Consider the following 23747-nt stretch of genomic DNA (forward strand, 5'->3'; position numbering starts at 1 on the left):
TGCTTTATTTCCTGAATGAATTGAATTGAACCGAAAATACTTAGAAATGCGTTTCAAATGAGATTTTAGAAACTTTCTGGAATTCGTGTATTATAGCTTAAAAAATCACCACTTTCTTCTACTACTTTTGGTGCTTTCCCTCATCAAGGACTCTACATATTGTTTTTCAATATATAGAATACCATATGCAGAAGACTCTCTGAGGAAGGTGCGAAAAGCTGCAAAACTACTTGTGGAAAAAAATTTAATTTGTTTTTTATTGGAATGCACAGATCGAAAGGCTTACATAAAACGCATCAAAAATCTTAGAGTCGTCTATGTTTAAGGCTAACTGGCTCTCACAAATCACGGAGCGATTTTTGTAAAAAGAAAAACAAAAAATGCAGTTGGCGTGACCCGGAGATATTAAAAATGCGCATTAGGAATTTTAGCTTAACAAAATAAACTTTCTATTCAGTTGCTTGATGGGCCAATGTTTATTATGTTTGGGTTATTTTATATAAGAGCTATTAGGCCTGTGGTTTTTAAGCGAAAAACTAAGCTTTCCCTTATCCTCCTACGCGTTTCGGTACATTTTGTACCTTCCTCAGGGAGATCTGTTTTTATTAATAACATAAAACAATTATTTGCAAAAGAATCATTTTACACAACATTGAGAATTTCACTTACATTACATTCAATTAAATTAAAAAATTTTTTTCAAAACTATATACATATATTCGCGCTGCATCCTTTTCGTTGCTCATCTCATCACACTGTGTGCTTTTTGATTGCTGTGAAGTAAGCACAGTTGATATTGTCTACGTCCTCTTTGAACTTCACACAGTTTTATGTTATTAATAAAAACAGATCTCCCTGAGGAAGGTACAAAATGTACGGAAACGCGTAGGAGGATAAAGGAAAACTTAGTTTTTCGCTTAAAAACCACCGGCCTAATAGCTCTTATATAAAATAACCCAAAATAAACTTCATTTCCAAAAAAAATTTTTTTAAACTGCCCCACTGTGCCACGAATATAAAGAGTACAATGAATTTTCCATCAATAATATCAGACTTATATAAATTCACGATTGTGAATGTATATCAAGCTACATTTATTGATGGGCGTGTCTTATTCTCGCAATCAACTCAGACCGCTAAGCCTGTATTCGTTTGTTTAAGGTCTGTCTGCTGATCTACTTTAGCTGCTAAAAATAAATTTTTTTCTTTATACACATTTGGTTATACATATCTGTCTGAACCCTAAGATGTTGTAACTAATATCCGGTCAATAACATTTAATGTTTAATTTAAAATAAAAACAAAAGTATGACATTGGAACAGTTACAAAAGGTGCGCCCAAAGGCAAAAAGTAATGCAAAGAAAGGTAACAATAAAATAGAATAATGTGATGATGAGTTACCGGCTAATTGAAATAAAGAATGATAGGAAAACTTTTTGCAATATTTAGTGTTACTGGAACACACCTACATACGTACAAACACATCTAATGTTAAGGATAATGGAAAGTTTTTAATAAATTTCCACAGCTCGACATTTGCCTCACTTCATTATCTCCGAGTCTGGCGGCTCTGTGACTAACTGTCAATAATTTTATTAACGTACACGTTAATTGATTGAGTAATCGTTAGTGTGCGCCAAAGTGTATGCTATACAATTTTTACAACTGCAAATACATGAAACTATGTGTGGATGTGTGCAAGTCTGAGTTATTGACCTAATTAAAGGTGTTATGTTCTGCCCGAAAATTTAATGTAAATTGATTGAATTTTGTGGGAAATTTTCCAGCAATTGTATTAACTGAGTCGCGGCGATAAGTATATTTTACAAGTATGGGAAAAGTAGCAGCTTTTTAGGCGTGTCATTTTTATTTTTTTAACATAAATTTTGGTGTGAATAATTAACAGTCTAACGCTTGGCTAGAGCTGTGAGAATTGTTATTGACATATCATGTACCGCTGATAATAGAATTATTACCTTCATTCGATATCGGTTAAGATCTTTTCTTTGATTTGGTGGCGACGCGCCTAAAAGTTTGCTTAGAAGTGACCCAGCAAAAAATCGGTAATCGCTTCTAAGGTAATGTCTTCTAAAGGTAGTTTCACTTCACCAACCCATTGCTGATAATGCTGCACAGAATCGCTATTCAGCTCGAAGTATAATGTATTTTAGAAGGCATTTATTAAAATGCCTTGAAATGGTTTCGCTTCTCCTACCCATTGCAGGTAATGCCGCAAAGAATCGCTATTCAGCTCGAAGTATAATGTATTCTAGAAGGCATTGATTAAAATTCCTTCAAATGATTTCGCTTCTCCTACCCATTGCTGGTAATACATAAAAGAAGCAGAGATGTTGCACGCGCATTTTTACACTACCTTAATTTGTATTGACTTCTGTGATCAATTACGGGTAATGCAATAAAGCGCAATAGCTAGATAAATATAAAAAAATCCTAACTCCCGTTACCTTCTGTGGAAAGTTCCATTCGACAACAATCATGTTTGGAATTGTTTAATTCAGTCTGCAATTGTTATCTGTGTGTGACGCGTCTTTTATAAGTGATCAAATAAAAAAGTGAGTTATTAAAATAAAATAAAAATGTTAAGCAAAAGACAGTTAAAACGTTTAATAAAAATAAAAAAGACCGAAATAGACCAAACATTTAGTGAAAGTGTTGAACAAAATGAAATTAATATAAACAATACTTCATCAGGAGTAGGACAACATAGTGACCGTGAAAGTGTTAAACAAAATGAAATTAATACAGAAAATAATGCGTCAGGAATGATACCACTTAGGAACAAGTTGAGGGACTGGTTCCTGGAGTTTTTTCCCCCGGTACTATGTGTTGCCAGTCTTTTAAGAATATTGAGATATGAAAACCTGGGTGTACCCTTAAGTGTTAAAACTCTAATAGGCGAAACTACAAAGTGTGTAACTCGTACAGTGTCACCAGGGCAATATCTTCACATAGGACTCAAAAATCAGTTAGACAAACTTGTGGGTGAAATTTCTGAGGAGAATTTAGATGTACTGCAGATAAACATCGGTATAGATGGGATGCCCTTATTTAAGAGCTCTTCAATAGGTCTGTGGCCTGTTTTGGGTCGCGTTTCCAATTTGAAAACAAACCCTGTGTTTCTTATTGGAAGTTACGTTGGTGAGAAGAAGCCTAATATTGTTGATGTATACCTTCACGACTTTGTAGAAGAAATTAAATCATTAGCAATAAATGGTTTTACATGCAGCAATAAGCCAATAAAGATATCTATACGAGCCATTATTTGCGACACACCCGCACGATCATATATTTGTGGTACAAAAGGGCACACAGCGTTTGTTGGGTGTTCTAAATGCACGCAAGTCGGTGAACGAATCCGAAATACTACAGTTTTTCGTCCATTTACTGGGGACAAAAGGACTGACTCTGATTTTGCAAATAGATCCGATAAAGGTTTTCATTTACCTTTTTATAAAGACAGGGTCCATTGCTTTGAGGAAATAAATATCAAGATGGTCACGCAATTCCCTTTGGATGTCATGCATCTTATTGACCTTGGGGTTGTTAAAAAAATGATTGGCTCTATTCTGAGTGGGACAAGCTTAATTAAAGTCAGTCCGCAAAAACGCATCGAACTATCATCCTTTTTATCGTCTTTAGCCCCCTACATTCCAAAGGATTTCGTACGAAAACCAAGGGGATTTCAAGAATTGCCGCGATGGAAGGCTTTAGAATTTAGGCAGTTTATTATATATATACGGGGTTCATTGTATTTAAAGATATTTTGAGCGAAGATATGTACAATCACTTTTTACATCTTAAATGTGCGTATAGGCTTCTTTTGTGTCCCGAAACTTTCTCCGTAAACATTGAAAAAGCGAATAGTATGTTGAATCATTTTGTTGGGAGATTTTCTGAATATTATGGAGACACAAGCGTTTTTTCTAATGTGCATAATTTACTACATTTAGCTGATTGTGTGATTAATCTTGGTTGCCTTGACACATTTTCTGCATACAGTTTTGAAAGTTATTTGCAAGTTATAAAGAAAAGTATTAAGAAACGTCAGTTTATTCCTCAACAAATTTTCAACAAGTTTAATTCGCGGCCTATTTCAAAAGCTGTGAGAAATTCTGGACTTAAAAAGAACTCCAAAGGTGTAATAAAATCATATACAAGCGATTCAAATTCATATTTTTCTACAAGCTTTCCCGATAATTACTGCTCGACTGAGTGTCAATCCTTTTTGATAATAACAAAATTTTATGAAGACAACACTTTCACTGCAAAGACATTTTTAAACCCATATAATTTTTTTACCACACCTATGAGTTCCCTGAACCTCGGAATTGGTATAGTTAAGACTAATCAATTGGGCTTGGAAAAAGTTTACAATTTGAGCGAAATTTCTTACAAACTCCTTTCTTTACTTTAGAAGGACAGTACAGTTTTATTGCCTCTAGTACATAGCTGTAATTAAAGAAACTATCCTAAAAATAAAAACTTTTATAAAACAACAAATTAAAAGGCAATATAAGAAACTTAAGTATCAAATAAAAAAATGGCTGAGGCAAAAAAATGGCGTAGCGAAATTCGTAATTTAAGTGGTGTTTGTGAACTCATTGAAACTCCTATTTGATCGTAGACAAAATTTGTGAATTCACAATTTGTCATTAAACGTCATATTGTCATAGGTCGTAAACTTATGAAAATCATAAAGTGTATGGTATTATAACGTCAAAACTCGAAAATTTATATCGGATATAAATCATAAAGTTATGCCCGTTATAATGTATATGATTTTATAACAATATGACGTCACATTTTCATAATATCATACATTTTTTGACGGTCACAAGTCTATGATTTATGATATGACGAGCTATTACACTTTGTGAATCCCCTACTATATTAGGTTATTTGGTATAATGAAAATATTTTTAAGGCAGCGAAAAAATAAGACAGTAAAATAGTAGCTCTAATTTGTAATAAAAGAACTGTATTGTCGCATTTTTCATTTTCCAGAATAATAATTTCAATATACCAAATAAGAGAAAAACATTTTTTGGTGCAACCTTATGTACACTCCTGCTCATATTAATAGGTACAAAATTTAAACTAATTTTATTCGTAGCGTATATTTACTTATGTGTTTTTAATAATTTTCATTTAAAATGTATCATAGTCTTGAGCAGAAACTGAATAAGTAAAATCTTTATGACTTTTTGACTTTGAATTTACTACAAAACTGCATTCTCAAATAACTTTTGGAAATTCGGATTAAAAAGTTTAAAATTTTGATGCACATTTTTCAAAGTTTGATCCATTGTCGTGTTTTTCTGGTAAGTTGCAATGATTTTAATTCAGTGTCTGCTTAAGACTATGATGAGCTTTAAATGAAAATTATTAAAAACACATAAGTAAATATACGTTACGAATAAAATTAGTTTCAATTTTGTACCTATTAATATGAGCAGGAGTGTATATACATATATATATGTATATTAATTTATAAATATATTAATTTAAAAATTGCAGACACAATATCGGAGCTGAGTGGCCAAATAAAAGAGTTAAAAAATACTGCGGTAGAAAAAAATTATGCAATAGAGTCTCAAATCTGAAATTAATGCAAACAAAGGTAATTTTATGGCAATTGATGTTAAAACCTCACTTTTCTATTATATTCTATATTTATTATTTTCTATAACAACAATATGTTTCTTTCGCAGATACCTACAACTTAAATTTGGAAAGTATCAAAAGCACATTAGCAGAACAAACCATTTTAATACAAACTTTGAGCGACAACATATACCCGGTACCGAAATTTGCCTCAATGTTTCCCATAAAAACACAACCAGAACTGGACGTCTTGGAGGCATTCATTTGTGCAGAAAATCAAAATCAGATGGTAAGACTTATTATCTTTGCTGCTTATTTTTACTGCCCATATATGTACATAAAAAGTCTAATAATAATATATTTAAATACTAATTTATATATATTTTATATTTTTTGTAGGTTGGGACGGTGTTTCAATTTATAAAATCTGGCGGTTTGAAACAAAACTTGCTGTCGATTTTGGGCGAGGATATAATATTACAACATAATATGGATGGGAAACAAGGGAAAACGCCAATACTTCGATACACGAAACTAATGAAGGTACTTTTTGGTAAGTATATTTAAACAATGTAAATATATCAGTAAATTAACACCCTTTAGGCTGATTTACACGAGTCGATTTTATATTCGATTTTTGTCGTTCGACTGCGTTCAACCATCAGATACATGCTTTTTATCTGTCGAATTGCTATTTACTCGTGTAAAGCAGCCCATAGGCACAGTTTTTCAGTGCAAGTTTAAACTACAGACAAAGTTGACTAGACTTTAACCCTGGCAGTATTGCCGCTTAACCTAAGATGATGTTATGGAAAGGAACATAATGCACTTTTTAAAAGATGTTTATTTTATATATGTTTACAAATTTTCCATATTTTTATTTCAGAAGCTGCTCACAAGTTGGGAATTGGGGAAAAGGAATGCAAAGACCAGCTGCGACACGCAATGAAGGCCGTAAAAAACCGCTGCCACAAGGCCTCATGTTTAAAGAGAAAGCACACCGAAGCTACTCCCGAATAAAAGCAACGAAATAAAGCCAAAATAATGTTATGTTACGAAATGTTTAATTTAAATAATTATGTATGTAAGACTAAATTTTATTGATATATGCGTACAAGACTGAATTCCTAACAATTTTTATTTTCTGTAACAATGAAGGACTAGAAATAATGGTTATTTTTTTTTGTTTTACTCAATAATGAGTTTTTCATAATAAAACTAAAAGATTCATATATCCTGAACTATGCTGAATTTCGCCGTAAACATTTGAACGAACACCCTCTTGCTCTGAAATTGCTGATATCAAAGATAAGTTATTGAAAATGCTAGTATAAGTGGCGGAAAATCGGTATGAATTGAATACCTCCTCCCCCATTTAAAGTGAAATATTCAAAAACTTAATTTAGTATGAAGAATTGTAAATTTTTAAGGCGTAATTCCGCACAGTTCAGGATATATGACTCTTTGAGTTTTATTATGAAAAACTGATTCTTGAGTAAATTAAAAAAATAATCATAATTTGCAGTCCTCGTAATAATTGGTAATTAGTTTGTAAGATCTTCTATCAAAAAAGATAAAATAAAATGTAAACTTTTTAAAACACTGTTTTTATTATCCTATTAAATACACTGAACCCAAAAAGTACATGTTTTATAAGAAAAAGTTTATGAAAACTTCTCCAAAAACCAGTTTTCATAGAACTAAAAAATTTTTTCTTAAAATATAAATATTTTTTCTTAAAATCTATGAAACCATTCATAGAATATAAGAAAAAACATATATGTTCTAAGAAATATTTTTTTTAATTTTATGAACACCGGTTTTTGTAGAGGTTTTCATAAAATTTTTGTTTGGCTCAGTGTAGTTCTAGGTATTTCACTCTATTTCTCTGCAAGGCATTCTTGCTCCGCTTCTATAGATTTAATATAGGAGGGCATTCTAAATCTCCTTCAACGTAAGGGGTTGTTGCTTCGATTCTATAGATTTAAAATAGGAAGGAATTCTAAACAATCTTCTCCGGAAGGGGTTCTTGATTCGCTTCTAAAGATTTAATATAGGAAGGCATTCTAAACCCTTTTCTCCGGAAGGGGTTCTTGCTTCGATACCATGGGTTTCATGAAGAAGGGCGTTCTGCATTTGTTTCTACCGAAGGCGTTCTTGCTTTGCTTCTAATGGACTAAATATAGCAAGGCGTTCTACATCCGCTTCTCTGTAAGGCATGCTGCAGTAGCTTCTTCAATAGTAGCTGTAATTGGTTATCAGTTCGTTTGACGGTGGTCCAGAAAGTAGGGGCTTACCCCCAATGACATGCCCGCTTATCCGCCAAAATCTGAAAGGACGTCGAAGTCAAAGCTAAGTCTTCGACAGTACTTTCTTCAGATAACGCACAGCAACTGGTGGCTCATTGTAAAAGATTGAAGTTGAGAACTCTTATCCTTGTTTCTGAGCATTCAGATCAGTCGCTGGAGAATCGATGACAATTCGGTCCACCATGAGCAGTCACAACGTCTGGCATGTGTCTAATTTGAGCACATGCATCTATCATCGATCTGATCTCTCGACAAGATCAGATCCATGATACGCGTGGTAACCTTGTTAAGAATAGACACATACAAAATAACAATAGTTTACCCTATTTTGTCTGGAACTTTGACTTATTTCAATACTTTTTTCATAAAAAATTGGAGGAAGTTTTGAAAGTGGCTATCAGTGTTATAATAATCTTGAGCGTGCCGAAACAAATTAAAAATTTCAACGAATAATTTTATAAATAGTTATCAGTAAAGTAAGTTTTCGAAGAACTTGGAATTCTCTTGTCAATTCAGTTGCAAAGAAAATAAGAGCAATCAAGTGTAGGCAAACGCTTTATTAAATTAGGTTGAAGTGGTTGCCCGAGGGCACACTCAGGCGAGTGATATCACGCCCGTTTTGATATCACGAAAAGCCACTATTACCTTTCCTTTTAGAACTATTTTTAGGACCTTGTAAAGGTTATCAGGTTCTTGACGTCATGCACCACGATTGGGTTCAAATTATCTAGAAATGCAGCGCGTAGAAAGCGCTGCCGTGCAAGTGGCGCACAGCCGGACAGTTGCAGATGAGGTGAACCACCGTTTCATTCTCTTCATCTTCGTTACAAGGCGCTCCTAACCTTTCTACATGCCTACATATAAGACAAATGCCCAGTTAGTGCCCCTAAAAGTGTAGAAATTGTTTCCTTACTTAGGTTGTATACGTGACGGCATCTTTTGGGATCCTATTTTAACCAGGTTTCCTCGCTTTATTAGTGCCCACTGTTAGGCGCCGGTTGTTTGTTATGTTTTATGAATATATAAACCAAATAGATTGCATTGGTCAATAAAGATCTCATTAATATCAACTAGTCTAATGTGGAATTATCTTACATTATCTCTAAAAGTTACCAACAAAGCAGAACCGGGTACCAAATATCATGAATTTTTTCAACAGCAAGGTTTGGCGGATTTTTAAGTATTTGTTTGGTAAATTCGCCCGATTATTTTCTAGCTGTACCTTCTTATAAATAATATAGAAATTTTTGCCCGGGCTACATATAACAAACAGAGGCGCCCAACGTCGGGCTTAGTCTATGCTAATAATCACAAAATTGAGCAATTCAACAACTCTAAAAATATTTACATCCACTTGATCAAGCGCGGTTAAATCGAGTTGAGTTTTCGCTGTTTTACCAACACTTTCAGTATTCTAGCGCGTAATTTTTTGCTTCTCGTTTAAAGAAGATTTCCGCTCATATCCTCTTAGAAGCGAGAAAGTACAAAACTTTCAAGTACGAAAAAGTATGAACGTTTTTAAGCGATATATGTACGTGAGAGCGGGTCAAATTTTTTTTAGATTATGATAAGCCAACACTAGATGATCCTAATATTCCAGTGCATATACAAGGAACAGAAAGGTGTATACAGTTGTTAACATCTGTTTCCAAACGTGTTATAGAAAAAAAACATGAAGGTGTTATGGCTGTTACAGCAGAAAGTCGTGAAAACCAACCACGAATGGAGAGCAAAAAAGATTTTAAAAAATAATAACATAACATTACTTTTAATTTGAAAAATACGTTAAAATTGTCAATTCTAACTAAAAAAAATAATTTTTTAAATAAATTACATTAAAATTATAAAAATTGTGTTTTTTCCGCTTACTACTTGAAAATATAGGTTTTTTTTTTAATTTTTTTGTACTAATACGAATTCGAAAAAAGAAAAACTGTTTGAATGAAAGTTGTTGGAAATGTTCTGAACTTATTTTAGCTGTAAAGAAAAAAATTGTTCCATAAGAAATTTGTTAAAAATGGAAATATATTATTTAAAAGTTCATTTAAGGCTAATTTCTCATAATTTAAGCCTCTACTAAAATTCAAAAACAATATTGATATTAATACAGATTCTGAAACGTACGTAAAGTACCTTTAAAGTAAGCCCAATATGATATTTTTCCTATAATTATATCAGAAGCTATGAAGATTCTTTGGCCAAACCCTACATTCATATGGCAAAATATCTATTTTGCAAAAGTGGGGGACTCGAAATCGGACTTAAGAGCTATGGTGTCTTCAGCAATTTTTCTTAGAATCACGTTTACGTTTTTGATGTACTCCTGATGATAAAAATAAAAGTCTATCCATACAATTTGACCAGCTCTAATGTATATACATATATTTGCACTTCATGAGAACTAGTAACCCCTTTTTTAAAGCGAGTAAAAAACACCCTTTCATCCCCTTTCTTAACCTCAAACATACTCGTGCAGACAAAAGTCGTAGAAGACGTTTTAGCAATAACAATACAGAAGAAGAAAATTAACTGTTTATATTTACGACAGCTAAGTAAAGGACAAAATACTAAAGGCATACCAATAAAAACAAAACAGTTAAAAGGAAAATACAACATGCGAAATTAAAAAAGATTTTTCTGCAAATGTGAATTTGCTGCTTTTAGTGGGAGTTAAACATTTTTTTTTCTTTTTTTCCATAGTTTTGCCTCACTTAAAAAACTGCTTTTACTACGTTTACAATATTCTTCTTAAGTATTTTTTTGATGCTCATTTACTCAGTCACTTTAGTTTGTCATTCTATTAAGAAGCTCTAAAGATGAGTGGCTAAAAGTTAAAGTAGCTTTTCATGAAAAGCAATTGTAGGTTGATATTAAAAAAACACAAATATTGTTAAATGGAGAGATCATTAAAAAGTTCAATTGGCTTTGAGCACTTAAATAGATTGTTAACAAGTTGCTAAGTATAGAAAGTGGGTATAAAAGTAAGGAAAATCTTTTTATTAGAGGCAATACTAAAGAAGTTACCCGTGAAAAAAGATAGGAAATATATAAATACAAAGTTGTGCAAAAAAAGATTAAAAAAGTTCCAATTTACAATTCTTAATAACCCGTTTTATTTTTTACGAGCCTGACCCGTGCGCATCTTGCGCAACCAATATAAAAGTCTGTTATCAAATATCAACAGAAATCAGCTTTTCTATTAACCTTACAGCTTGTGCTGCCATCTAGCGCACAATAGCAACTGCGGGTAATGCAGCGCAAATATTCACAATAGTGCCATAGTACAAATATATTTCTTTGTGTGCTCGCAATCGTTTATTTTTAACAAATTATTTTAATAAAATATAGCTAAACAAAAGCACTGAGACCAAAATTTTCCAAAGCTCGCTAATAGCCATAATCTCCATCTTTACAACTAAAACTTTATTTATAGATTTGGATTCCAAATAATAGCGAAAATGGGATCCGTGCATTAAAACAGCATATAGAAATAATATATATCATGAATAAGAAATATAACTCATGATATTAAAATATAATTCGAAAAACTATCTTTAGAATGGTGGTATGCCCTGCAAAAATCGTTGGACCATGTGGTCCACTGGAGTACTTACCAATTTACTCCACTATAATGCAGCAATGGACCAACTCATGTTTCTACACGAACATATTGTAAGCCGATCATTGCTCGTTTTTAACGATTGCAATCACTACACGATGTTTATTGGACTGTGGGTACTCCATGGATTACTCTGATGTAATGCGGAGCTGGAGTATATGGTCCCGTCCTAGGACATCGCAATGTTAATTGGACCATATTTTTTGTTTGGATTGTGGTTAATTTTGGAGCACTTGGTTGGTCCATAGCGTGTACTCCATACATGCATGCATGGAGTACTCGCGATTTTTGCAGGGTGGTATTAACATATGCAAGTACTTTTGAACTAGAAGCACAACAAAATTTGGGATCAAATATACTTAAAAATTTTGCAACGAAATGAATTTCAGCCCTTTTTCACGTAATTGCGTTGAAACCCTTTTTTTCTCAACAAAACTTAGCTACTAGTTTTATTGTATCAGAAACATACCTTTTTCTAAAATTAACTAAAAATCTAGATGAATTATATTTAATTGCCTAACTTAGGAGATCTAAAATGGCTACCTAGAGAGAACATTGTGAGAGAATGAATGATCTTCCCACTGCGATGCGCCACCAAAAAGCCATCTCTAGTGATAACAGAAATATAATTTGTACTCTGGAAAAGACAGATGGGGGCTAAACTGAGCAGCCGAAAGAGACATGTAAGCTCTTAGTTAAAACTCACTTTCCCTATCAAAACTCACAATTAATGAAAGGCTTGCTGACCATTAAATAAATAAGTAAATGCAAGGCACGATTACTTCCGAACAAATCTTAGGCCGAGCTTTTCTTACATTTTGCGTCGTGCTTCTTTAATTTTCGCTACAAATTGGCCGGACGGGACCTACTACCATGTTTAATGTCGACTCCGAATAGCATCTGCAAGCAGATTAATTGTTACTGCGGAGCTTTTCATGGCAGAAATACACTCAGAGTGTTTGTCAGCCAAATCAATTCCCCGATTAGAAAATTTGTTTTTTATTAAACATTTTATGAGCTCGACGCCTTATCCAAATAAAAACGCAGTATAAATATTTTATATTTGTATTTTTATTTTATATTCGATATTTCGACTTCAGTCTGTATAACATACTCAATTGTTCCTGATGATGACTTCAGACTGAAGTCGAAATATCGAATATAAAATAAAAAATAAATAAAATAAAAATACAAATATAAAATATTTATACTGCGTTTTTATTTGGATATGGCCTCGAGCTCATAAAATAGTTTAATAAATTTTAGAGATTAAAGGCCAATAATAATTTTTTAGAAAATTTGTTTTCTAACTGAAAAAAGCATAGCAACAAAGCTCACCACAGTCAAGCAAAAGCAATGGGCTTTGTCTACTTTCAGCCCATTCAAGTCACCACGGAATGGTCAGAATGGGGTCTATCCCTGTATGTTACAGCAGGAAATATACCATATAGCCGCAGTCTTTTTCAACTTATATAGGGCAACTCTAATGCTCGGTTACATTCCAAACTGTTTAGCAGAGGTTAAGGTTGTATACATACCAAATCTAAGGAAATCCGAGTAACTGCCCTCGTCGTATCGATCAATTACTCAGTTCATTTGTTCTAAAGGGTATGGCGAAAATTTTGGATCAAGACATCATGGGGGTCAACTTAAACAAACTCACTTTGTGTAGGAATCAATTAGCCTAGAGTACCCGGCAGACTTTCTTTCTGCATGTCATTATCGTCTTCTTTTTCTTAATTTTATCCATCCTTCATTCCAATCCAATTCTCAATCGTTCTCTCACTCCCGTTCTCAATCGGCTCTCACTCCCATCGCCACTACAGCTCTCACTCCTATTTCCATTCCCACCCCCACTCCTACTCCAAGTATCACTCCCACTCCAACTCCCACTACCTCTCTCGCTCCCATTCCCACTCCGACTCCCACTCACACCCAATTTCACTACTACTGGCACTCTTACTTCCCTCCCACTTCAACTCTTCTGCGAAGACTGACTGTACACCAGGCGCAACAAAATCTTTCAGGCCACCTCTATTATATGAAATGAGGATCACATTTTAGCGGAAGTTAAATACTTTGGCGTTATCTTGGACAGTAAACTGAACTGGAACAAACATGTCGAGGACAAACCTTGGCAAGCTATAACTACCCTATACGCTTCTAAAGCAGCCGTGCGTAAAATGTGGCATATACAGCTCAAGATATGCCCTCAGCTGTACATCACGGCCTGTATCATGATTTGGTGTCCGGCAATCAAAAGAAAAAACATAGTTTGCTAGATGACTAGACTACAAGGATCTACTTATATCCCTTCCACATCCAAGGCTCTCAATTCTCTAATGCTCTAATTCAATGCTCAACCTGCCGCTGGTATACTAGAGGACTAGTAGTATTTATGCTCTCTATAGCATAGATCACCGTCTAGAAGACACTGCAAAAGTCAGGAAGTCGTCTATGTAGACTGTAACATCCATCCCTACAATTAATGAAGCCATCACCCCATTCTTTTTTCGAGCGATAACTCATGTTCTATACCTGAAGGTAATGATATACTGCCAAAATTCCTATCGGAAAGTTAAATACGAATTTACTTGAAGTTTCATGCTTCTGAGCAGGAAGTAGTTTTTCGTATAATGAGAAGCATTGCTTGAATTCCCATGAACTGAACGCCATCGTAACTCCAATCACGAGCCATAAATGATTCCGCTATCCTGCAAGAGATAGCGTCTGCTCAGAGTTTTCTGACTCGAGGGTCATCTGTAGAACAGTAAACTACAGTTGACCTGTGGGTTCCGAATTCCCTACAGTGCGCCACTTTCGTTTGAAAAGTACTCAACCGGGCCAATATATCAGCTTGACAGTTGCGCAGCATCTTGCTATGCTACAGAACACAGATGTTACTAATCTCAAAATAGTTTGATTCAATGGAAAGTATGATCAGGCATTCCTAACTAGGTTAGGTTAGGTTAGAGTGGCCACCGGTGCAAGCACCAGTGCACTTAGGCCCAAAAAGGTCCCATTGTGATACCACGTGCATCTCTCCCCTACTCAAACCAACAGGTCGATACAGCAAACATCAGGAATTTATTAGGTTCCAACTTAGGCAGATCACAAAGATCGTCAAAGAAGTGAGATCCCAGAGATTTCTTCCTCTTGTGCCAAAGCGCGGGACAATCGCACAGAAAATGCTTTACTATTTCTATCTCCTCTTCGCCTTTGCAGCTCCTGCAGTAATCATTATAGGGAGCACCCAGCCATTGTGCGTGCCTCCCGATTGCTATGTGGCCGGTTATAAGTCCAACCACCAAAGATATAACACAACTTGTTGAACTCCCGGGGCTTAGCCGTCATACATGAAATATGAACCGTGTATTTATACAGGACCAAATTCAGGCAGATGTTATTTTAAGAGAGATGCTGATACAAATTAGCGCCGTTCTTTGCATAGCTGCCAGCTATTTGGTGGTGTCCAGTGTTTTCCACTTCAAAAGCCCCATAGGGAAGCAGCGACTTAACTACCATATCATAAAGACAATGTACGAAAGGCCCTAGATCTTTTCCACGACCTCCTTTCACCAGTAAAAGGCAAGCAAGACAGCCCTATTTCGGTCTTCTACATTGAGTTGCTAAGTCTGCTGCCTGTACAAAATAATTCCTAGATATTTTACCATATCACACAACTCAGAGGACATTGCATCAATCTTGGGAGACCTGAAAGCATAGATTTGACATATCCACGTGGAAAAAGACGACTAACGCCGTATCCTTCGGGTTGATAGTCAATTCAGCTTAAAGGTCTGAAACACTTCGTACTCGGAAACATTCTATTATGCGAATAAAAACGGGACCACCCTGGGGGTTAGTAAGCGCATTCATAGCTTCCGTAACCCAATTGTCAACCTCACCTACGCGAGGCGAATCCTGTTATAAATATGCAACTATCGTACACATGTTTAGAAGGCGAGGCTCGGACGACCCCAAATTACTTATGGAACTAGGGGGTTGGGGCGGTATGGTCTAAAAGGTTCAATGTGGTCATAAATAATCGTTTCCGAGATGGTCGGGCTAGTGCCTTAATGGGGCTTGTTGCCACAACGTACCAGATCTATCCCGTAAAATGCCATCAATATAGATAACACTCCCCAAAACCAACAACAACAACAACCACCCTGTTAATGATGAATCAAATTCTAGTAAATACAGCGATCATTGCCTTAGCTGCTATAAGAAATCGTTCCGCAAGATGTTGCAAATCAACTGACAGTAGGAATTCAAAATTTATGTAAATGGAGAAATCTAGATTAGCCAACATGGTGATTCGATTATATTTTGTAATAAATATTACTTAAGTATATACCAAAAAGATCTAAATTAAAACATTTCACTAACAGAATAAAAACAAATAAAAAATTCCATAAAATAGTGGGAAGGAAATTAAAAAGGAATTTCGAAATATACTTGAATGTGTGGTCCAACGAAAAAAACACCGGCAAAAGCATAGCAAAAAGCTGATTTACATAACAACACAAACAACGGAAAACTACATGGAAATTAAATAATGTGTAAATCAAAACAAAACACAATTTAGACAGGTAAAATAAAAATGAAATAAAAAAATTACGAGCACATGCAACTAAAAAAAAAAAAGATGGATGAACCAAACAAATGGAACAACAACGAAACATTGAAAAAAAAGCAAGAAAAACATAATAGAAATCAAAAGGAAAAGTGTTTGAAACAAGAGGCGTGTGATGAGAAACACATCACTTAAACAGCTGTACATGTTATAAATGAAAAGTAGCAACAAAGTTCTAAACATGTGGGAAACATGTGGGAAACATGCGGCAGGCCAGCGGCCTGTTGAGCGAAAACAATGTTGAAACCAAAAATCAAAGATACTAAGCAATATTAAAAAAAATAGTAATAAAAATTATACAATGCAGAGAAAAAAAGAAAAAATTAAGTGAACTTTGAAATAATCAAAGTAGATGATGGCATATATACATTATAAACAACAGTGCATACACCGAAAGAAATTAAGCTAGTAGAATCAACAGATCAGGTTTGTTGTACTTGAATTAACAGACATTCAGTCATATTGATGTCACTATAGTTAATTCAATCGAGTTTTTTTTATCAAGATAACAAATTTCTTAAATTTTTTCAGAAGAAGCGAAACTGTTGATCTCAAGTTGTTAATATTATGTAAAAATTACAGATGCTCAACCAATCTAACTGATTTTTGTGGTAAAAGAACTTATCTCATTGGTCATTTCAACAGCGAACAAACTGTCAAACAGCTAATTTTGAAATAAAACTTGCGCTCACTTCTTCGTTCTTATGACTATCGTGTCACAGTAATTTTCTTTTATATCAACAGCCACTGTTATTCTAATATTGACGGAAATCTGTTATTTTAACAGCTCTTATTGGTAGTATTATGGTTATAACACACTGTTAGAAGTTTGAGCCTAAATTTTAAACCGCTCATCGGTTTAAACACTTTCTCAAACTTTTTTGAACTAAATTAGAAACCTCCTTTATTACTGTGTATTTTAGTTTTTTTTTCGGTTTAAATTTTAAACTTATTTGCACAATAAGTCTAAAATCTTAAAATTGTTTTAAAACAAAACCAATAAGATGTTGGGAAAGTCTTAATACATAAATTTGTAGACTCTCTTAGATTTGAAACAAAACCAAAAGTTTCAAAAATCTAAAAAAAAATAGAGATTTGTAGGCACTTCTGAGCTTAAAACAAAACCCCAAACTCTAAACTTTTTTGCTGAAAACTTAAAAAATAAAGTTTTATTTGTTAAGAGTGCTGCAAGTCATAGATTCCTTTTCATAACATTATGTTATACCTATGGAGTGTTATGCTATGAGCACACGAGTTAAAGACTGATATCCACAGAACGTCGGTTCGAACGCTTGGCACGGTAAACTGGGCGGTATGGCCAATGAGGTCATGTTAAATCGTTCCCCAGGTGATGCAGCTAGTACCTTAATTATTTGTTACCGGAACGTACCGGATATATACCCGGCAAAGGACCATCAGCATCGCTAACACTCCTCAAAACCTTCGGGGAGTGTCCTTAATGATACAACAGCAACAACAAGTTGCGGCTTGCCACGCCCACCACACCGAAGATCTTGGGTTCAAGGCTTGGAGCATTTGTTTAATTGAAAAAACATTTCTAAGCGCATTATCTTTTCTTAACCGGCTATCGCTTACATTTGATAAACAATGCGCACAATGAGCGAAGTTAATTCAACAGCTATTGGCGATGGATAAAAATTTACAGAAATATCGCGTAAATTGACACGCAATTTGGTTGATTTAAACGGCTTTTTTTCAGTGTATACACTATAGTTTATATATATAAACATGTACGTATTACAGAAATGGTTTTGTGTTTACCCAATCGACTGTGAAAAAGAATCTCGGCCAAAAAATTTAGAATAGAAGAAAAACAAAATAAATTGTTTTAACACAAAACTAGCAAGGCAAAAAGAAAAATTTAATTTACAATAACAGCAAAAATAATACAAAAAGGTATACGAAAAAAAAACTAAGAAAACTAAAACTTGACATGTGGAATCCGTGGAATAAAATTCACGTGATAGAAAATTATAAACTTATTCAAGGTTAATCCATGATTTATTGTGTAGTGTTCCCTTTTGATAAATAGAGTTATAAGCACTCTTATATTCAGGAACATTGAAAAAAGCAAAAATTGTAACAACACCAAAAACAAAAAAGAAAAACATAAAAATTTAAATTTTAATGAAGATATAAAATTCTATGAGAAAAATATACGAATAAAAACATAAATTAACAAAATAATTGGGCAATTCACAAGAGTGTCGTATTCATGTAAAATTTTAAAATTTGAGTTGTTTCCATGGTTTCCAATGTAAAATTTTATTGAAGCATAGCACACATATATATTATTTCTAATTGCTATTTTTATGTACGGATCCCTTTTTCGCTCTTATTTGGAATCCAAATCTATAAATAAAGTTTTGGTTGTAAAGATGGAGATTCAGGCTATTAGCGAGCTTTGCAAATTTTGGTCTCAGTGCTTTTGTTTAGCTATAATTTATTAAAATAATTTGTTAAAAATAAATGATTGTGAGCACACAATAAAATCTATTTGTACTATGGCACTATTGTCATATCTGCACTGCATTACGCTAGATGGCAGCGCAAGCTGTAGGTTTTAATTGATTGGCGGCAGTTGCTATTATACACTAGATGGCAGCGCAAGCTGTACGTTAATAGAACAGCTAATTTCTGTTGATATTTGATAAGACTCTTTTATATTGGTTGCACAAGATGCACACGGGTCAGGCTCGTAGCATGTATGGTTTATTGGCTTAATATTCCATTAGTGCACCATTAACGATTCCGGGTAAAATATACATTTTTTTAATGACATTTGGTGGAGATATTTAGAAAAATCGTACTGAACGGAAGGAATCTTACGACCGATTATTATACTGTGTTATATTATTATTTCTCATAAATATTTTTACAACTTATATGTCAAAATTTTAAAATCAAAGTTTAGCTAAAATATGTCTTTATATAAGGACACGTTTTTCGCTGATTTTTGTCCATTTATATTACGGAAATGCTTAAAATGTTTTTATTTTCTTTTAATTTATTATCGTCCAAAGGAGATTTGATTATTCTTCATTAATAATTCATTCCACGCCTTTGACAGAATATTAAATTAGTTTAAAGCCCAAATGATACTTCCCAAGCGAGTAGAGGTGGGACTATTCGAATAATAATTTATTTTATTCGCCAGGTATTCGTAATTCGAATAATATTTATTCGAACTTTTTATTCGTTTATTCGAATTCCTTTCCTTATTATTCGAATAGTACTATTCGAGTAATACTACTCGAATAGTAAAATAAAAAAAAATCTGTTTATCTTACGCTCATCGCTTGTACATATGAGCATGCAAATGTATGTATACATACATGTATGTGTGTATAGATGCATATATTTTTGTTTGTTTGGGGTTGCTTTGTTAATATTCATGTATTTAGTTATATATACGTAACCAAAGTTGTGCTTTAGTCTTAAGCTAGAAATATCGGGGTCGTTATCCAATGTACTGGTCATAGAACTCTGTTTATAAGTAAACAAGTGCGTAAATGTTAATACAAAAATATACATGTATTTTAATAAAAATAATATGGTAGGGATTTCAGATACCACATTCAACTGCATTATATCTATGTTCAAATCACCTAATATAACTACATCCCTCTCTTTTAAACCATTTAAAAAATCTGAGAACTCTTCCAGAAAGGCCTGACTAGTTTCAGAATGTAACCTATATACACATATTAAGGCTAAAGTTTTTTCACCATTTTTAGCAAAACTTTCAAAATATCAGCACTTTGCACGTTGTATTTAGCAATAGTACAATCAAACGTGTTTCGCACAAAAGCTCCCACACCTCCAGCAGAGTAATCGTCATTATTATTTGCAAAAAAGTTATAATTAGGAATATCATAAAAGCTATTCTCATGAGAATATATCCATATCTCCGACACAACTATTATGTCTGGGTAGACTGGAAACGTTTCTGCATTACACAGTAGAGAATCGAAGTTTTGCCGCAGACTTACGTATGTTTTGATGCAAGATATAAATACAATTTTCAATATAAGAAAGCTGGTTAACATTATTTAAAGGGCTGTTATTGATAGGGTTGTCGATGTAGAGATCATTGAAATCCATTATAAGTTAAAGAACTCAAAACAAAATAATAAAAACGATAAAAATATAATGTTAGCCCGGAATACCAGACAGATCATCAAACGATCCTAACAACTGCATCATTATCAGCTTTTCTCAACATAAACTTAGTATTACTAAACCACGCATATTTATATTTTTTCCTTTTTAATTTTATTAACAGCATTATACGAGGGTGCGAGGCTGTTATTAATGTATATTTTGTGCTTACTGCTGGCGCCCGTAAAAATCTCGGTTGTTAGTTTCTTTTTCGGCTGTGGATGGAAAGGAACGTTTACTGACTGTAGATACGGGTGCATCCCATTCCAGCATTCGATCAGATTTAGTCAACAAGAAGATAAGACCATTGCTTGGAGCAAGATTACGTACAGCCACGGGAGAGGACACCCTGGTAAATGGAGAAGTAGCATGTGAAGTAGCTATTGCGAACATCACGGTACTACACAATTTTATAGTGGCAGAGATTGTTGATGAAATCATAATTGGAGTGCACTTCTTAATCGACCAAGGCATCAAGATCGAAATGCAAAGCAAGACGATGCGATATAAGAACATGGATGTGCCACTTAATTTCAGCTACGAGAGAGGCTACAGCAGCAAACGAGTGCTGGTGGAAGAGAGTCAGCAAATACCACCAAAATCCGAAGCAGTCATCTGGGCAAAGGTTGATGAAGATTGTGGGACAAACAAATTGTCACCACTCAAACTGACCAAAGGAGCTATTTGTGGGAGATGCCAAGAGGCTGAAGTAGTTATTAACTGCGAACAGCTCCAGGAACACGTTTCATCTAGTAACACTGATCTTTCAAATGACATCACGACATGGACGGAGGGGCTAGATGAAGATTATAAGAGTAAGGCAAAGCAACTGCTCCTAAAGTACGCAAACATATTTGACCGGTTCCAAACCAGGTCGCACCAATGTTGTGAAACATAAAATTGACACTAGAGACGCGAGGCCGATACGTCAAGCTCCTCGTAGTGTTCCACTGGCAAAACGGGAAGTTGTGAGTCAAATCGTTCAAGAAATGAGCGACAGCGGCGTAATCGAACCATCAGCTAGTCCATGGAGCTCACCTGTGGTACTTGTGAAGAAGAAGGATGGGAAAATGAGGTTTTGCGTGGACTACCGCAAGTTGAACGACGTCAAGAAAAAGGATAGCTACCCATTGCCAAGAATTGACGACACTATGGACTCGCTCTCTGTCACGAAATGGTTTTCCACACTGGACTTGAAAAGTGGCTACTGGCAAGTGGAGGTGAAGGAGGAAGACAAAGAAAAAACAGCCTTCAGCGTCGGAGATGGTTTTTGGCAATTTACAGAATTGACTTTTGGACTTTGTAATGCACCAGCTACTTTTGAGAGACTCATGGATCAGGTATTGAAAGGACTGCACTGGCAAACATCATCATATTGGGCAAGAACTTCGATGACCATCTTAAAAACTTGGAGGAAAATTTCCAGGGAATAGCTGGCGCTGGTCTGAAACTTAGTCCGAAAAAGTGTGCGCTGTTTAAAAAGGAAGTAAATTAATGGGGTCACAAGGTAACGACAGAAGGTATCCGTACAGCAAATGAAAAGATAGAGGCAGTAAAGGATTGGCCAAGACCACAGAACTTGCATGAATTAAGAAGTTTCCTTGGGCTGTGCACATATTACCGACGATTTGTACCAAACTTTTCCAGCGTAGCCCATAACCTGCATGAGCTTACAAGAAAAAATAAAACTTTTGAATGGAAGAAGGAGCAAGAAGTGGCTTTCCAGCCAGCGTTGAAATGGCTTCTGCAGTTCCGTAATCCGGAAGGACAATTGGCACGGTGGATCGGGCGACTACCAAGCTATGACTTTTCCATTGAGTATCGAAAAGGTAGTACCCATGGAAATGCTGATGCAATGTCACGAAGACCATGTAGTTTGGAATGCAAGCACTGTTCAAAGGCCGATGCTAAAGAAGACATTATAGATGTCCGGCTGATGACTATAACATGTACAGATGAATGGGACAAGGAACAGCTAAGGAAGTGTCAGCTAGAAGATACAGATCTGTCACATGTTATGCAAGGACTCGAACGAAACGAAAGACCAAATAGAGAGGAGATGTTAGCAGAGAGTCCCATTGCGAAGTCATATTGGGCACAGTGGAACAGTTTAGAATTGATATCCGGTTGCTTACATCGAGTATGGGAGAGCGAGGATGGTCAATGCAAGAAGAAACTGATAGTTGTTCCCAGAAAGAGGATTCCTGACGTGCTCAGCGAGCTGCATAATGGCCCAAGCGGAGGTAATCTTGGAATCACGAAGACGCTCGAGAAGATTAAACAGAGATTCTATTGGGTTGGTTGCCGTCAGTCGGTCACTGAGTGAATTGCGAACAGCGAGGTTTGCAGCAGAGCGAAAGGGCCCAAAACACGAAGTCATGGCCAGATGAAGCAATATAACTCAGGTGCGCCATTTGAAAGGATCGCTATTGATGTCGCAGGTTCATTTCCTACTAGCAACTGAAACAAATATGTACTGGTAGTTATGGATTATTTCAGCAAACAGCCGGAGGTATACCCAATCCCAAATCAAGAAGCTGAAACAGTAGCAGAAGTGTTTATAAACAGTTGGGTTGCAAGGAATGGTGTACCAATGGAGTTACATTCTGACCAAGACAGGAATTTCGAATCAGCTGTGTTCCAGGAAATGTGTAAATCATTAGGCATTCGAAAAACACGGACAACTGCATTGCATCCTCAGTCCGATGGTATGGTGGAACGATTCAATAGAACATTGGAGGAGCACTTAAGGAAAGTAGTGGACAAGTTCCATAAAGAGTGGTATAGCCGCATACCATTATTCTTGATTGCTTACCGATCAGCAGTGCATGAGACAACGGGCCAAACCCCTGCAAAAGTAATTTTTTGCAATGACCTTCGACTGCCAGCTGATTTGAAGTTTGGGATAGATGCCGATGCGGAGAGAAATTCGCTGAGAGTGATACACGATCTTGTAAGACAACGAGGAAAGATTATGAGTGACAAGATGAAAGCCCGATACGATAAAGTAATTAATTCGGAAGGTTTTCAGGAAGGAGATTTGGTGCTGTTATACAACCCACAACGAAAAAAAGGTTTGTCCCCGAAATCGCAGTGTAATTGGGAAGGCCCATACAAAGTTATAAAACGGCTCAACGATGTAGTGTACCGCATACAAAACATCGGTAAACCACGAACCAAAATGAAAGTGGTCCATTTGGAAAGGCTGGCAGCGTTTAGATAGAGAGATTTGTCAGATCGGAACGATCAGACTTAGGTCGAGGGCAGTGTAACGAATATTAGCAACACTAAGGGGTACTGTTATCTCTAAGCCGATGCTAAGCAGTGACGTTAATGCACATCAATAATTCAATCATTATGTCTACACATATG

General features: G+C 35.1%; 2 protein-coding genes across 7 annotated transcripts in view; one reads left to right on the forward strand and one right to left on the reverse strand.

The window, feature by feature from the left end:
- Oseg6 (intraflagellar transport protein Oseg6) overlaps nt 1-7061 on the forward strand; it is a 135132-nt gene extending 128071 nt beyond the window's left edge. The window contains exons 14-17 of the transcript XR_010950572.1: nt 5540-5642; nt 5734-5915; nt 6026-6179; nt 6513-7061. The gene's annotated coding sequence lies outside the window, so the exon portion shown is untranslated. The remainder of the gene's footprint in view (nt 1-5539; nt 5643-5733; nt 5916-6025; nt 6180-6512) is intronic.
- Nucleotides 1-23747, reverse strand: part of RhoGEF2 (Rho guanine nucleotide exchange factor 2) — a 582225-nt gene that overhangs the window by 106319 nt on the left and 452159 nt on the right. The gene's annotated exons all lie outside the window — the stretch shown is intronic.

The sequence above is a fragment of the Eurosta solidaginis genome, chromosome 3 (assembly GCF_040869045.1).
Source record: "Eurosta solidaginis isolate ZX-2024a chromosome 3, ASM4086904v1, whole genome shotgun sequence".
Taxonomy (NCBI): domain Eukaryota; kingdom Metazoa; phylum Arthropoda; class Insecta; order Diptera; family Tephritidae; genus Eurosta; species Eurosta solidaginis.